The sequence below is a fragment of the Nomascus leucogenys genome, chromosome 3 (genome assembly GCF_006542625.1).
Source record: "Nomascus leucogenys isolate Asia chromosome 3, Asia_NLE_v1, whole genome shotgun sequence".
Classification (NCBI taxonomy): Eukaryota; Metazoa; Chordata; class Mammalia; order Primates; family Hylobatidae; genus Nomascus; species Nomascus leucogenys.
The window spans coordinates 94,517,659-94,535,313 of record NC_044383.1 but is presented as its reverse complement, the minus strand read 5'-3'; the positions used below and the strand labels follow the sequence as shown (position 1 = coordinate 94,535,313).

The 17,655-nt window shown below is 43.5% G+C and overlaps 1 long non-coding RNA gene across 1 annotated transcript in view; it reads right to left on the bottom strand.

Annotated features, from left to right (window-relative positions):
- Positions 1-17,444, bottom strand: part of LOC115832384 — a 33,640-nt gene extending 16,196 nt beyond the window's left edge. The window contains exon 1 of the long non-coding RNA XR_004027874.1: positions 17,287-17,444. This is a non-coding gene — a long non-coding RNA (uncharacterized LOC115832384). The remainder of the gene's footprint in view (positions 1-17,286) is intronic.
- Between the last annotated feature and the right edge of the window lie 211 nt (positions 17,445-17,655).

The following is a 17,655-nucleotide window of genomic DNA, read 5'->3' as shown; positions in this document are numbered from 1 at the left end:
TTTTGTATTTTTAGTAGAGACGGGGTTTCACAGTGTTAGCCAGGATGGTCTCGATCTCCTGACCTCATGATCTGCTCGCCTCGGCCTCCCAAAGTGCTGGGATTACAGGCGTGAGCCACCGCACCCGGCCGGGATCTTTTAAATAATTATAAGAGGCATTTATTTTCTTAATTTTTTATAACAGTTTGTTGTTGTTGTTGTTGTTGTTGTTTGAAACGGAGTCTTGCTCTGTCACTAGAGTGCAGTGGAGTGATCTTGGCTCACTGCAGCCTCTGCCTCCCGGGTTCAAGCAATTCTCCTGCCTCAGCCTCCTGGGTAGTTGGGATTACAGGAATGTGCCACTATGCCTGGCTATTTTTTGTATTTTTAGTAGAGATGGGGTTTCGCCATGTTGGCCAGGCTGGTCTCAAACTCCTGACCTCGTGATCTGCCCACCTCAGCCTCCCAAAGTGCTGGGATTACAGACGTGAGCCACCGCGCCCGGCTTATAACAGCTTTATTGAGATATAATTCACATACTATAAAGTTCATCCTATAAAGTGTACAATTCTGTGGTTTTTCATACATTCAGGGTTGTATATCCATCACTACTCTCAAATTCCAGAATTTTCTTCACTCAAAACAGAAACTCCATACTCATTAGCAGTCACTTCCCATTTCCCCATACCAGCCCCTGGCAACTACTACTAATTTACTTCCTTTTTTATTTTATTTTATTTATTTATTTTGTGACAAAGGGTCTCACTCTGTCTCCCAGGCTGGAGTGCAGTGGCGCCATCTTGGTTCACTGCAACCTCCACCTCCCAGGCTTCAGCAATCCTCCCACCTCAGCCTCCTGAGTAGCTGGGACTACAGGTGCACACCACCATGCCTGGCTAATTTTTAAAAAGATTTTTTGTAGAGACAGGCCTTTTCCCATGTTGCCCAGGCTGGTCTCAAACTCCAGGGCTCAAGCAATCCACTCACCTTGGCCTCTCAAAGTGCTGGGATTACAGGTATGAGCCACTGCACCCAGCCTAATTTACTTCCTATCTCTGTGGATTCACCTATTTTGGACATTTCATATAAATAAAACTATACACTATATAGCCTTTTGCCTCTGACTTGTTTCACTTAGGATAATGTTTCAAAGTTTATCTTGTAGCATGTGTCCGAACTTCATTTCTTTTTTTTTTTTTTGGTCAAATAATATTCTGTTGTGTGAATATGCCACATTTTGTTGATCTCTTCATAAGTTGATAGATATTTGAGTTGTTTCTACTCTTTGGCTATTATGGGTAATGCTAATATGACATTTGTGTGTAAGTTTTCATATGGATGTATGTCTTCAGTTCTCTAGGGTACATATCTAGGAGCAGAACCACTGGATCATACAGTAACTCTATGTTTAACTTCTTGAGGAACTGCCAAACTATTTTCCAATGTGGCTGCACCATTTTACATTCCCACCAACAACATATGAAGGTTCTGATTTCTCTACATTATTGACAACATTTGCTATCGTCCATCCTTTTTATTATAGTTATCCTAGTGGTTGTAAAGTGGTATCTCATTGTGGTTTTCATTTGCATTTTCCTAATGGCTAATGATGTTGAGGAGGCATTTATTTTTACGATTTAAAATAATTTTGGCTGGAGGTGTTGACTCACATCTGTAATCCCAGCAATTTGGGAGGCTAAGGCAGGAGGATCACTTGAGCTCAGGAGTTTGAGACTAGCCTGGACAACATAGAGAAGCCCTGTCTCTACAAAAAAATTAAAAAGTTAGCTGGGCGTGGTGGTGCACCCCTGTGGTCCCAGCTCTTCAGGAGGCTGAGGTGGGAGGATGGCTTGAGCCAGGGAGATTGAGCCTGCAGTGAGCCATGATGACGCCACTACACTCTAGCCTGGGTGACAGAGCAAGACTCTGTCTCAAAATAAAATAAAATAATACAATAATCTCAACCAGAGGAGCACAATAGAATCACTTGAAGAGCTTTTACAAAATACTACCTGAGCCTTACACTACTTTATGTGGTGAAGATGTGTAATGGAACACCCACTCAAAATGGCTTAAATTATAAGGAAAATTATTATTTCACACAGCAAAAGTGCAAGTTTGGGGGATTACATAGTTGTTTAATATAATGGCCCAGTACTATCATTGCGACCCAACTTCCTTCCTTTCTTCTGTGTCTCCTTAGCATGCTCGTTTTGTCTGTATGCTTACTGCCTTTGCAGTGGTAAGGTGGCCGCTGGAATTCTAGACCTGAAAATATCCAGTGGAAGAAAAACCTTTCCCAGAAACCTCTGGCTGTCTTTTACGACACCCCAAGGGCCTAGAACTTTATCACATGCCCAAATCTAAACCCATCACAGGCAAAAGAAGTCGGAATTCCATTTCTGTGATTTAGCTGAAGTGAGATTTACTACCTTCCTAAATGGGAACTAAATGGGAGTACTAACAGGGAAAAATGGATGTTGGACAGGCAACTAACAGTGTCTCTGCTACAGGCTACAACATCATGATGATGTGAAATATTAGGTTGAATCTTAAAATTGCTGCTGTTGGGGCTGGGCCTAGTGGCTCACACCTGTAATCCCAGCTGTTTGGGAGCTGAAGGGAGAGGATTGCTTGAGGCCAGGAATTCAAGACCAGCCTGGGCAACATAGCAATACTCCATCTTTTAAAAAAAGTAGACCAGGCCCAGTGCCTCACGCCTGTAATCTCAGCACTTTGGGAGGCCAAGGCAGGCGGATCACGAGGTCAGTAGATCGAGACCATCCTGGCCAACATAGTGAAACCCTGTCTCTACTAAAAATACAAAAATTAGCTGGGTGTGGTGGCATGCGCCTGTAATCCCAGCTACTCGGGAGGCTGAGGCATGAGAATCACTTGAACCCAGGAGGCGGAGGTTGCAGTGAGCCGAGATTGCGCCACTGCACTCCAGCCTGGCAACAGAGCGAGACTCCATCTCAAAAAAAAAAAAGAAAAAAGAAAAGAAAAGTAAAACAATTAGCCAGGCATGGGGGCATGTGCCTGTAGTCCTAGCTACTAGGGAGGCTAAGAGGGGAAGATCTTTTGAGCCTGGGAGTTTGAGGTTACAGGGACCTATAATCACACCACTGCATTCCAGCCTGACGAAGCAAGACCCTCTCTCTAAGAAAAAAAAGTGCTGGTATTGAACCACTGACACAGCACTAATTTCATATCTTCAACCTAGTAATTTCCAATCCTATTTAAACAGACAGCCTGGGTTGAGGGGTGGGGAGAGAATAATATTGGCCCTAGGTTTTAGTTCAATCACTTAATATAGCTCATGAAGTGTGAATCACTTACATTGATTGATACAAGTAAATCAGACTCCTGTGAGCAAGAAGAATTTGCATAATACAAGATCTTATTTGATTTCTTTATCTCTTTCTTGGCACATCTCAAATGTTAGGAAATATTTTCACAATTCCAAGGCCCAAAGCATTTGTCCCGATGCACGTGCTGATGAAGCCTGTGAATGTTTTATTTATACAGAATTAACAGTTTGTTGAATTTTAATTTTGAACAATTAAATCACAGAATGCATTATTCTGTTTTTGTTATAAAACATTTAAAAATTTCAAAGAGAGAGTGACTGTGTACCTTCCATTTTAGGGGTCTTTTAACCCAGGTAGACTTCGGGAAGTCTAAAATGAGCTATTTAGTATACAGAAATGAACAAAGACACTTTTAAGACTGGGCCACCCTTGAATTGTACGGAGCTATGCAGAGAGCACATTGGAAAATGGCAACCCATTCTCTTTTAAAAATGCAGGTGTATGTTTTAACTTATTTTTTTGTTTGTTTTGTTTTCTAGAGATGGGGTCTCGCTATGTTGCCCAGGCTGGTGTCAAACTCCTGGGCTCAAGAGTTAACTTATTTTTTGAATAGGTAATAACACATTAAATATTTCTGATCTGAAAATCCAAAATCTGAAATGCTCCAAAATCCAAAACTTTCTGAGCACTGACATGATCCTCAAAAAATAAATGCTCATTGGAACATTTCAGATTTAAGGTTTTTGGATTAGGGATGATTAACCAGTATTGACACAGTACGAAATTCAAAAGATATGAAAGTTATAGTGAAGTGTCCCTCCCACAGCTATTCCTCAGCCACTCCATTCTCTTCTTGAAAACAACTACTACTAGAAAATTTCTATGTCAAATCCCACCTTTCCCCACCGGTAGTGACATACTTTACACAATGTTCTGCTCCTTGTTGCTGTTGTTTGTTTGCTCGTTTTGTTACCTAACAGGCTATTTTGGAGACTATTCCAAATTGGTACAAAATGAGCACCCTCATCTATTTTTTATGGCAGCATAATAGTCCTGTCTAGGAGGTAGTATATTTCTTTAACCAGTTCCCTACTGTTGAACAGTTAGATTGTTTTCAGTCTTTCACTATTATAACAGTGCTGCAAAGAATAACCTTCTACATATAATATTTTCTACATGTGCAAGTATATGCTTCTAGGGAAAATTCCCAGAGAGGAATTGCCACATCAAAGCAAGATTACAAAATTTACAAAAATTACCAAGATAGATAATGCCAAATTGCCCAGAGAGATTGTAGCAATTTAAATGCCTGCAGCAGTGCATTAGAGCACTTATTTCCCCACAACTGACAGAGAGCTTTCTAGAAATAGATATCAAGTTGCCCCCACCTTTAATCTGGGTATGTGGACCCAAAAGGGATCTTGTTCCCATTTTTACAAAAAAAGGGAACAGAAGATGCTAATGATGGACAAGCATGGTGGCCCACACCTGTAATCCCAGGGCTTTGGAAGGCTGAGGCAGGAGGATTGCAGCTGAAGGATTGCTTGAGGCCAGGAGTTTGAGACCAGACTGGTCAACATAACCAGGTAGATCCTATCTCTAAATTGAAAAACAATTTTTTTTAATGTTAAAAAGAGAAAAAGAAAAACAGGCTGGGTGCGGTGGCTCATGGCTGTAATCCCAGCACTTTGGGAGGCTGAGGCGGGTGGATCATTTAAGGACAGGAGTTTGAGATCAGCCTGGCCAACATGGTAAAACACCATCTCTACTAAAAATACAAAAAATTAGCTGAGTGTGGTGGCTTGCACCTGTAACCCCAGCTACTCAGGAGGCTGAGGCAGGAGAATCGCTAGAACTTGAGGGGCGGAGGTTGCAGTGAGCCAAGATCGTGCCACTACACTCCAGCCTGGGTGACAGAGTAAGACTCCTTCTCAAAAAAAAAAAAAAGAAAGAAAGAAAGAAAGAAAGAAAAATGCTAATGATATGGTATTAAGGTATTAAAGTAACAAAAAGTAGAATATAATCTGAACTATGTAAAAATTTGAGGGGACATAGAAAAATGAATAGACACAATTAAAATATTGCATTAAAATATTAAATATTAATAGCAATTAAATTTATAAAATTATGATTTAATTTATAAAATTACAATATTGACAGTATTTAAAGGTTTGTGCTTTTTGGTAATTAGCTCTGATTTTGTTTATAACCAGAAAACAATGATCAAATAGATGCTGTTGTCCTTGGGCTAGGAATCTCATTCCCTTGCAAGTTATCTCAGAGGAGTGCTCCTTTAACAAAATTATTTAAAGGATTCTCCATTTGGTTCCACTTTAGGCTGGGCACCTGCTGTTTGTTCCCTCAGTATCTCCTTTACATTGCCCTCAAAGATGCCAAGGAACTAGAGCAGTGTCCACAACTCATCTGCATAGTTTGGCAAATCTACCAAAAATAAAACTCAACTCTTTTAACTTTTTAAAATAAATTGCTCTGCTCTATCAATATTAGGATCACAGTGGAGCTTTATCTCGTTTTCTGGCTTTTCCACTGCAGTTTGTTTTTCACTGACACCATTAAAATATTTCTGAACCCCAAAAGATCACTCTATCCAGAAAAAGTCCTTTTCATTTGTGAAGAGTCTTTAGGTCCCTCAGGCAGTTTATAGCTCAGCTTCTGCAAGGGCAGGGTATTTTGGAGCATTTCCTCAGGGAGGTGACTCCGAGGTATACGAGTTCCTGGCCCTGACTCGGAGGGATCCGAGTTCCTTGCTCTCTCAGCATAAAGGCTGATAGCTGTTGCAGTTGCAATTTTCTCTCTAAACCCAACTCCTTTTGTTGACTTGCAGAGGCTTACATTCCAAAAAAGGTAATTTGAAAGTGCTGCTGAATTTAGATGCATTTTGCTAATTTGTTTTTATTATGCATAGAAATATTGGTATAAAAGGTGTTTCAATTATTTTCTAAGGGAGGGACCTATGTATTCTCTGCAGCCACAAAGCTTTTAAATGGAGTTATTTTTCTCGGCCTATAGCCGCTCTCCCTTTTAAGTACCCCAGCAGAAAAAGTAAGTTTACTGCTCCTCGCACAATGGGCCTCTTCACTTTTCAGGTTTAGGAGACCTGGGTGACCTACGAAAGTTAATTAGAAGGTTAACAAAGACGAAGACAGAGTCGAATCCATCGCCTCTCCTTCAGCCAAATATGTCATCCATTAATTAGGGAAATCGTTAAGGTGGCCTTTATAGAATACATAGAAAATCTGTCGTTGGCGGTCGACAGTTTTGATCAGATTTTCCTCTCCCCAATAATGCTATCCTTAATGGTACGAAAAGCAGAGGGCCGGGGCAGGGAGAGGGGCGCGGGGAGGGGGTGGGAAGGATGTGTTTCAGCAACAGTACAGTTAACCAGCCGCCGGTGCTGACGGCTTTGATTCTCAGGCTGCCCCGCATACTTGCTCCATGATGTAATCCTTATTGAACCTGGAGGCCGAGGGAGCGGGAGGGAGCGGGAGGAGCCGTGCCACCGCCTCGCCGCCGCAGGAGGCCCCGGGAGTTAATAGCGCCGGCCTCTAGGGGAAGCTGCTCCTGGGTCCGCAGCCGAGGCTGCCACTCAGCTGCCGGGAGGCGACTCGGCCCCGCAGGTCCTGGGCTGGGGCAGCTCCGTGTGGGGGCGGCCCTCCAGCCGTGCGGTGGGGCCTGGCTCTGTCTCCGTTGCTTTGAGGCTTTCTCCCTGTCTCTCTAGGGCTTCCCTGGTTTCTCTCTCCTTTTCCTTTGATTGTCTGGCACCGAAACACCAGCTGAACGAAGGAAGAGCTCCAGTCTGACAAGCTGTTTGCGAATGGAAAGTCTGGTGGTGGTGGTAGCACAGACACGCCCTGCCTATCATGCCCTCGCTGGCCTTCTCTCCTGCACATACAAGACTGTATCTTTCAGTGTGAATATCATGTATTTAAAGGGTTTCGGTTTGAATATCACGTATCTAAAGATGGTGTTAACTCTGAGTATGGGATGCCTTTAGTTTTCAATGTGGATTTTTTTCCTTCTTATTATGTTAACCATTTGAAAGTGTACAGTTCAGTGGCACTAAGTACGTTCGTATTGTTGTGCAACCATCACCATAGTCCTCTCCAGAATTTTTTCATCTTCCCAAATGGCAACTCTGTATGCACGGTGGAACTTATTTTTGAAACTACATGGCAGAGTTGGTTCCATCTTTTTCAAGTTATCATCAATGGGTTCTCTTTAAGGAATTAGCATCTTTTAATGGATTGGAGTTTTTGCGTAGTTCTCTATGGCAAAAGCTGGAACAATGTCACATGGCCCTTGTTTACCATGCAAAAAATGTCAGTGTACTTTTGGCCTCTCACCAGATTGATATTGAATGAATATTGTACGAAACCTCGCCTCGACGGTAAATTGTCATTTTGGTTTGCTTTACTTCCCTCATGGCAGAGTGGATAAGAGGTGCTGCCCCTCAGCAAAGAGGGAAGTGTCACTGTCTGCTCCTAGCAGCACAGAGGAAAGAACCACAGACAAAATCATATCTGGTGACACCACCTACACCCAGGCCCAGTGGCTTCCTCAGCTAGGATGGAGAGGAGCTTCTCTCCCTGTCGTCTTCCCAGCCCCATCCGCTCCCCACTCTGCAGGAGGCCAAACTTAGACCCAGCAGCCCTTTAGTGGGACCATCCTTCTTTTCCTGGCCGTGAGCTGGGAAAAGTAGGGAAAATGAGGGAGGGTGGTATGCTCCCAACTTCCCAGAAGAAAAAGTAGTAATTGTCAAAAATCAGCCAAATGGGCTGGGCCTCGGTGCAGTGGCTCACGCCTGTAATCCTAGCACTTTGGGAGGCCGAGGGGAGTGGATCACCTGAGGTCAGGACTTCGAAAACAGCCTGGCCAACATGGTGAAACCCCGTCTCTACTAGAAACACAAAAATTAGCCTGTAATCCCAGCTACTTGGGAGGCTGAGCAGGAGAATCACTTGAATCTGGGAAGCGGAGGTTTCAGTAAGCCGAGATAGAGCCATTGCACTCCAGCTTGGGCAACAAGAGTGAAACTCCATCTCAAAAACAGAAAACAAACAAACAAACAAAATCAGCTAAATGATGATAAGTGCATGGAAACAACTCATACATTATGAAACATAAGCCAGAGCTCTATTTGTCACCAACACCATAGTTTAAACAGAACCCCACCATTCCCATATCCAAAGAATCTCTATTTCCCCCAAAAGCTCTGCGCCTTTGATTTCAGTTTTATTGCATGTGTACTTAGCACACCTATGTTGTTAAATTGCTTGATATTCCTTTGCAGGTACAGCTAGAAGAGTATAAAGGCCCTCAACCAGTTGAACTAAGAGACTGTTAGCAGTCAATTGGTGTAGCTCTGGGGCTGAGCTACATAAAGTGGCCCCATCTAGCTCCTCTGTCCCCCTAACTTTGCTTGATGATGTACAATGTCTGCCCCTAAACAGCATATTAGAATTACCTGAATTACCTGATGGGCTTTAAAAAACTCCCAAGACCTGAGATGCACCTCAGACCAATTACATAAGAATTTCTGGTGGGGGAAACTAGAGTATGGTATGTTTATTAAAGCTTCCTCGGGGGATTCCAATGTGCACTTATAAATCTAAATCTAAGGTGATTTATGTAGTTGAGATTTATGAAGTTGAGAACTATACTAGTTAATTTCTTTTTATTTTTTAGAGAGGGTCTCACTCCATCACCCAGGCTGGAGGATCTCGTCTCACTGCAACCTCTGCCTCCCAGGTTCAAGCCATCCTCCCATCTCAGCCTCCTGAGTAGCTGGGATTACAGGCACACACCATCGTGCCTGGCTAATTTTTGTATTTTTAGTAGAGACGGGGTTTCACCATGTTGGCTAGGCTTGCCTCCAACTCCTGCCCTCAACTGATCCACCACCTTAGCCTCCCAAGGTGCTGGGATTACTGGCATGAGCCACTGTGCCCCACCAAGTCTAAAGAAGTTTTGAGGTTCATGCTGGAAAATGTCTAGATTGCTAAGGAGGGGTTGTTGATGGAAACGTGGACTTTATTTATTTATTTTTTTGAGACAGAGTCTTGCTCTGTTGCCTAGGCTGGAGTGCAATGGCACGATCTCGGCTCACTGCAACCTCCGCCTCCCAGGTTCAAGCAATTCTCTTGCCTCAGCCTCCCGAGTAGCTGGGACTATAGGTGCGCACCACCCGCCCAGCTATATTTTGTATTTTTGGTAGAGATGGGGTTTCGCCATGTTGCCCAGGCTGGTTTCAAACTCCTGGTCTCAAGTGATCAGCCTGCCTTGGCCTTCCAAAGTGCTGGGATTACAGGCGTGAGCCACTATGGCTGGCCGAAATATGGACTTTAAAGACAGTTCTGGTGAGGACTCAGAAAGAGAAGAGAGTTGGAGAGAAAGCCTTCATTTTCTTAGAGAATACACATAAATAACAATGAACAGAATGTTGGTAGAAACGTAGACCTCACCATTCTGGTAAGGTCTCAGACAGAAATGATGAACAGTTATTGGAAACTAGAGGAAAGGTGCTCTTTGTTGTCAAGGGAAAACGAACTTCGCTGGGCTGTGTTCTAGTGTTTTGTGGAAGGTAGAATTTGTGAGCAATAAAATTGGATATTTAGCAGAGAAGATTTCCAAGCAAGGTATTGAAAGTGAGGCGTGGGTCTGCCTTACTGCTTATAGTAAAATGCAAGAGGGCAGCGATAAATTGAAGAAGGAATTGTTAAACAAAAAGGCATCAGAACTTGAAGATGTGGAAAATTCTTAGCCTATTCATATTGCAAAAAAATGAAGAATCATGTTCTGAAGAGAACACTAAGGGTGTGGCTGAGTGACTATTTAATAATGAGGTTAATGTGGATGTGAACCATGATCTAATCAGCCATCTCAGCAGAAGCCAGAAATAGAGGTAGGATTATACCAGCAAAACATCACCAGCTGGGAGAAAACTGGCCAGAATGAAGGAAGGCTGTGAACATGTGCTATCCTTTAAGAAAGAGAAGAGTGACCTGAAGCCAGTTCAGAGATCACCAAGGCTGTCACTCCCACCACAAGCCCAGAGGCAAGACTATTTTCTCCTCAGTTTCAGAAGGCGGGGCCCTTGAAGACAGCCATATGTGCAGGGCCTTCCTCAAGAGCTGGAGAGGTGGGGCACCCTCTGAGCTGAAGAATTATTCTCAAGCCTTACCATCTAATGGAAGTTGCCTTTCCAGGTTTTAGACTTGCTTGAGACCTATCACCCTTTCCTTCTTTGCTCTTTCTCCCTTTTAGAATGGGAATGTCAACCCTATGCCTGTCCCACCATTGTAATTTGGAAGCATATGATTTTTCTGGTTTCATAGGTTGCTAGCTGAAGAGGAATTTTGCTTCAGGATGAATCATACCTTGAGTCTCACCCATATCTGATTTAGGTGATATTTAGATGAGATTTTGGACCTGAAACTTTGAGTTGATGCTGGAATTAGTTAAAACTTTGGGGGCTACTGGGGTAGAATGCACGTATTTGCATGTGAGAAGGATATGAATTTGGGGGGACCAGGGGGCAGAATGCTATGGACTGGATATCTGTGTTCCCTCAAAACTCACTTGTTAAAGCCCTAAACCCCCATGTGCCTGTATTTGGAGACAGGGTCAGTAAGGTGATAAAGGTTAAATTAGCTCATAAGGGTGGGGCCCACATTCAATAGGACTGGTGCCCTTAAAAGAAAAGGGAAGAGACACTTGAGCTCTGTCTCTGCCATGTGAAGACACAGAGAAGGCAGCCACTTGCAAGCCAGGAAGAGGGCCCTCACCAGAAACTGAATCAAGCAGCACTTTTATTTTGTAATTCTCAGACTCCAGAACTGTGAGAAAATGAATTTCTGTTGTTTAACTCGCCTAGTCTATGGTATTTTATTATGGCAGCCTGAGCAGACTAATATAAGAATCATACAATGGTGATACCAATCACTGCCCCAACCCATGTCCCCTTTTAAAATAACCCATCCTGGCCCAGTGGTCCGGCTGCCCTGTGGGCCACATGCTCCTGGTGCCCTCAGTTTATTGACCAGAGGTAAGCACCTGACCCAGGTAACTCACCCCCACCCTGGCCATGGGCCCCTGTAACATTTCCCCCATGAAATCCACAAATTAGAGCTTCCTTTAGGTTAAGAAGACCTTCTTTTGAATTGTGTCTTCTCTGGTGATAATTCATGTTAGAGTGAGTTAACTTGGTCAGATAATCTTAATACTCAACTAAAAAGCTGGTTGTGACAGTAATTTTGAAGCCTGAGGCAGTTTCAGAAAGGACAGGCCCAGGAAGTGTGTAGCGGTTACAAACTTTCAGGAGCGAAGGACAGCATGGGCAGGGGATACCCACGGGAGAAGTGGCTAGGAAGCAGGTTAGGGAGGGCAACGGGAGATTGAAGGATGCAAGTCAAACCTGGTCTGCATTGCCATTTCCCCCAGGATTTCTGATCAAACGAACCCTCCATCTTTCCCATCCAAGTCATCCTGCGGGTGACCTTTATCATAACTGTCCTCATCAGAGCAAATTGTATTGTAAGGGAGTATTAGTCTGTTTTCCTGCTGCTGATAAAGACATACCCAAGACTGGGCTATTTACAAAAGAAAAAGGGTTAATGGACTTACAGTTCCATGTGGCTGGGGAAGCCTCACTCTCATGGCGGAAGGTGAAAGCCATGTCTCATGTGACGACATACAAGAGAAGAAAGAGCTTTTGCAGAGAAACTCCCATTTTTAAACCATCAGATCTCTTGAGACCCACTCACTATCATGAGAACAGCACAGGAAAGACCTGCCCCCATGATTCAATCACCTCCCACTAGGTTCCTCCCATAGCACATGGGAATTGTGGGAGTTACAATTCAAGATGAGATTTGGGTGGAGACACTGCCAAACCGTATCAAAGGGTAAGAGACCTCTTCCAACCTCCTTATGTATTGGGATAAGGGATGGTGGTTATTGAGTGGAAACGGGAAATATAGCAGAGCGTTCTGGGAAATTGTAGGTATTTCTCTCTCTCTCCCTCTCTCTCTTTCCTCTATGTGGCCCTGTAGCTTCTTGTGTTAGCTTACCACCTGGGCAGATGTGCCCACTCCCTCTACACAATAGCTCTCTCAGCCACAACAGTCAGGGATGGACCTGGCAAGGGGTTTAAGTTACCAAGCATCTACTGAGGAAATTTATGCTGAAAATTCCTATTCAGATTGTTAGAAACAGCCAAATATACCTTTTTTTTTTTCTATTTTAAATCCTAAATAACTAGATTCAAATTTGGATTAATGGGTACACTGGGGAATGAAGTAATCTGATTCATTTTATTTTCTGATGAAAGCTTCAAGTTAACCAGAAAATGCTTTTTTCTTAAAAAAAGAAAAGAAAAACAACTGTACCCAAAAGTGTTTCTGAAATATTTACTTTCCTCTGTTTGCAAACATAGTGACAATATTTGTGTTCTCCTGGTGATGTGTGAGTCATGAATTTAAACAGCAGTTCCCACGGAAGGGATCACAGGAAGAAATTAAAACAGAACTGGGTTTATGGGTCAGAGCACGCCTCAGCCCAGCGGTGACATCAGAGGAGCCTCAGGCATGTCACTGAACCTTTTTGAGTCCTGCTTTTCTACTATGGGGAGGGAAAATGAAAGTGGTCATGCTTGTCCTTTTCATCAGAGATAATTATTTTAAGTTTATATGTGAAAGTAATTAGTAAATTGAAAGTTATGTTGTTATTTTAGTCTTTGGCATATACCATGTGTCCCCAACCCCCAGGCCATGGACAAGTACTGGTCCATGGCCTGTTAGGAACTGGGCCGCACAGCAGGAGGTGAGCAGAAGGTGAGTGAGCGTTACCACCTGAGCTCCGCCTCCTGTCACATCAGCGGCAGCATTCGATTCTCATAAAAGTGCGAAGCCTATTGTGAACTGCATATGCCAGGGATCTAGGTTACCCACTCCTTATGAGAATCTAACGTCTGGTGACGTGAGGTGGAACAATTTCATACCAAAACCATCCCTCCACACCTGTCTGTGGAAAAATTGTCTTCTACGAAATCGGTCCATGGTGCCAAAAAGGTTGGGGACCACTGGCACATAGGACTAGCTCTATAAATGTTTGTTGAATGATTTCTGCAGTGCTAATGAGCTCCATGCACAAGGCTTAGGAAATTGGGCTGAATCTGTACAAATCCCAGATCATACTTTGAAAAACTGTGATTAGTTTTCTTGATGCTAAATTCCTCATATGAGCTTGTCCTGTTAGCACTTTCTTTCACAAAGTGAGATGTAGAAAAAAAAACAGTAAATTGAGGGTTCAGTTCATTGAGTTCAGGTTTAACTGAGTTGCTACTATACAATAAAGTCATTAATAATGTATTCTACTTTTTTAACTTATTCAACAAATATTTACCAAGGAGTATGTTGTTGAACAGGAACAAACATGGTCCCTGCCCTCATGGAGCTGACAATCTGGTAATTGAAGCACCCTCATACGTTAAAAAGGCACTGGGGCGATGCTTCACCTCCCCCTCATGGGTTTTCTCAGTCCCTTCCAACGTCAGTTCTGACCAGAACTAGAAAGAAGTGGGGAAAGCAGGACAAACATGAGGGTCCGGCAGTCCAAAAAAGGGCTGGAGACTGAACACAAACCCCACATCGAGATTTTCAGATCACTGTTCTTGGCTGGGAGTTGGAAAGCTTGTTTTTTCTTCTTTTGTCACTGAGGCTAGAATATTCTCAGTGATCCTGCTTTTTTTTTTTTTTTTTTTCTAACAGTATCCAAATGCCATGTCTTGGTTTGACTTCAATCTGACAGTAACAAATATTTTTGAGAGCCTATGAAGGGTCAGGCACTGTGTTGGGCACTTTCCATATTTTGTCGTTAATCCTCATAACAACTTTGCAAGGTAGATACTATTACTATTCTCAATCTGCATTTGAAGAAATTGCAGCTTGTAGAGGATGCGGCCAAGATCACAATAGGTGGTTACAACAGAAATAAACCCAGTTCTGTCCTACTTGAGTGCCTTTCCTCTTCCTGCCTAGCCATGCAGGGCCTATAGTCAAAAAGAACAGTGGGAACTTTGTTTTCCTATTTCCTCCCACAATAGGAGGGAAATGCACATCTTTCCCAACACATCAAAGAATAATGATAACAATAGCTAATATTAATTGAGCAATTACTATGTGCCAGGCACTATTCTAAGATCTTTACATGTATCAACTCATTTAATCCTCATAAACCTATGAGTGGTTCCTCTTATTATTTAATGTTATCTATCTATTATTTTATAGATAAGAAATGGAGAGGTTAAGCAATATGGCAGAGGCAGTTTGAACTCAAGTTGCCTGAGTCTAGAACTTTAAAAATTGTTATTTCAGTCCAAGTGCGGTAGCTCATGTCTGTAATCCCAGCACTTTGGGAGGCCAAGGCAGGTGGGTCACTTGAGGTTAGGAGTTTGAGACCAGCCTGGCCAACATAGCAAAACCCCGCCTCTACCAAAAATACAAAAAATTAGACAGGCATGGTGGCAGGCACCTGCAATCCCAGCTACTTGGGAGGCTGAGTTGAACCCAGGAGGCAGAGGTTGTAGTGAGCCAAGATGGTACCATTGCAGTCCAACCTGGGCAAAGAGAATGAAACTCCATCTCAAAAAAAAAAAAAAGTTGTTATTTCATCCCAAGTGGGTACACTACTTTCAACATCTATCACAGTTTTCTAAAGTTGCTGAAATAAAGGATGAGAGTGACCCCTCTGTCCTCACCTCCTACCCCCATGAGCAGAAGACACAATTCTGTCCACCCATAGTCTGTGTGAATGTTTCCCTCCGGCACAGAGCAGTGTGGAACCTGTACAACTGTAAGCTGCAGCCATGAATTCCATCCACCATGAAATGGCACATGACCAAAAAATGCATGTACTGTATTCTAATTCTGAGCTATCTGCCTAATTTAGTTTCTGTCCCCAGGTGTAAAACATTCCAAATGTATAACATATCCCATAGATATGTGAGTTCCCTCAAAGGGTTAACAGCACTCCTTAAGAAGAGGAATTGAAGAAACCTGAGAATCATTTTCTTCACCAGCTCAGGCAGGTGACAGAAAGGTAAAAAATTAATTTAAAAAATATGAGCTGTTTGGGTCTTTACTCCCACTGGCTGGCTATTTGGGCAAATTGGGCAGTGGCATCACTGATTGGGCTCCAACTGGGGGCACAGCAGAGGCAGAAGGCAGCAGGAAATTATCAGGGCATCAGGCTGATGAATTCTAACCTCAGTCCACTAATGTCTCGCCTAAGAACACGCTCCTTCTTTCTGCATCTCGGAGACACACATGAAGGATCTGTGAAGCAGGCTGATATCCTCTAACATAAACCTAGTTTATGGCTGGAACCATTAAGGGTGCTTGATAACTGCTCATTAAATAAATTAAGTGCCTAAAATATAATTACCGATGTTCTACTTTTCCCCTGTCTTTGCTGCACCACAGGAAAAAGTTTCCATGGCCATTGATTTATATAAGCAAAAACCAAAATTAAATTAAGAGGTCACACACCAGTAGCAAAGACAAAATGAGGAAAACATTTTCTTTATTATTATTATTATTATTATTATACTTTAGGTTTTAGGGTACATGTGCACAATGTGCAGGTTTGTTACATATGTATCCATGTGCCATGTTGTTTTGCTGCACCCATTAACTCATCATTTAGCATTAGGTATATCTCCTAATGCTGTCCCTCCCCCCTCCCCCCACCCCACAACAGTTTATTGAGGAAAACATTTTCTAATGTTTTACTGCAAAGGAATCGGGGCTTTTACGTAATAGCAAAATTAGGGTTTAGATGGTGGTATTCTTTCAACCAACTTTTCACAAATATTTCCTGGAACTGGCCCAAGGAATGAATCCTAATTTAGCCTATTCTTTTTCAGATGTAATTGAATTCACTTGTTTAGGTTTCTGCCTCCTCCACCTTTCATCCGGTGGCAACACGAGTGTGGCTTAGCTCTCACAGGGCCCACGGTTTAGTCTGCAGGCCATGTTGGGATCCACTTCTCCAGGGATTGGCCAGAGATCTCTGAGGCTCTCAGTCCTTTCTTCTACAGCTACTGTTTTCCCCCGACCCCTGAGAAATTCCTCCAGACTTTGTTTGTACTCCCCCATCTACTTATCAACTCCCCACTCCACCTCTCTGCACCCCAATCACCAAAGTTTACTCTACTATGAAAATGAGTGACCCCATTTGCTGAGAAAGAGACAGTCTCTGGGAGCAACTGAGTGAGAGAAAATATGAACAAAAAGTCTAGAACCCTTGACTGAAATCACTTAGGATTGCACTAGCTGCCACTGAGCTGAAGCAACATGCATTCCTAGTAGCTAAGGGATCCGTGAAGCATGAGCGCGAATCCCTAGCTTTTGTTGTGTGGGGCTCAGGAAAGGATTTAGCAGTACCCACATCAGGTTGGAGTGAAAGGTTTCTAAGGACGCACTCATTCCCATGATAGCCTCTGAGACCTCAGGCCTCTGGCTGGGCATCTGCTCAGCCCGGGGACAGGAAACCAGCTCCACAGGGAGGACAGGCTTGCCAGACAATCCCCACCCCAGGCAGGCGCCCCCCTTGTGCTCCGGAGCTCTCCCTGGCAGGGTGGTGGCTCGCTGACAGTTCATCAGGTTTTACAAACATTAGCTTCCACATCTGCTCCTTGAGCTTAAAAATCTCTTCAGATGAAGGTGCTACAAGGGTAAGAAGCCTGTGTCTCTCTCCTTTCTGTCCTTGAGTGGAAATGTAGAGATAGTTTTCAAAGAAGAATTTGATTCGGATGTAGAAACTTAAACAAAAAGACTTGTTTATTTCCTCTTTGGGGATTCTTTTCTCCCACTATGTCTATCAGAGGCTAATTGCTGTGGACACGCACGTGCACACACACACACACACACACATACACGCACACACCAGCACCGGCAGTCTCTGCTCTTGTACTCACATTTCATCCTGAGGATGCGGGGACCTCTAGAACAAGAGCCCACAGTCAATGAGGAGTAGAGTTTGGTGAGGAGCCAGCAGGCCGGTGGGCCCCCGTCTTGCCATGAGTGGTTCTTTAGCCTGGTTCTCGGCGGGAATCAGAGTCTGCGTGATTTCTGCCATGGCTTCCCAGAACCTAGTTGTCCCGTCTCCAACTGCAGACTTCTACGTGCAACAAGAGAATGTGGCTTCTTTGAAACAGGCTTCTTAGAGCAGGAGCATAGGCAGCCAAGTGTGAAGGGTGTCAGCTGGGGTGGCACGCCCTGGGGGAAGATGTGGGACCAGCTGGGTCCTGGGCCAACTGCAAAAGAGGGGAAGCCTGCTATGAGAG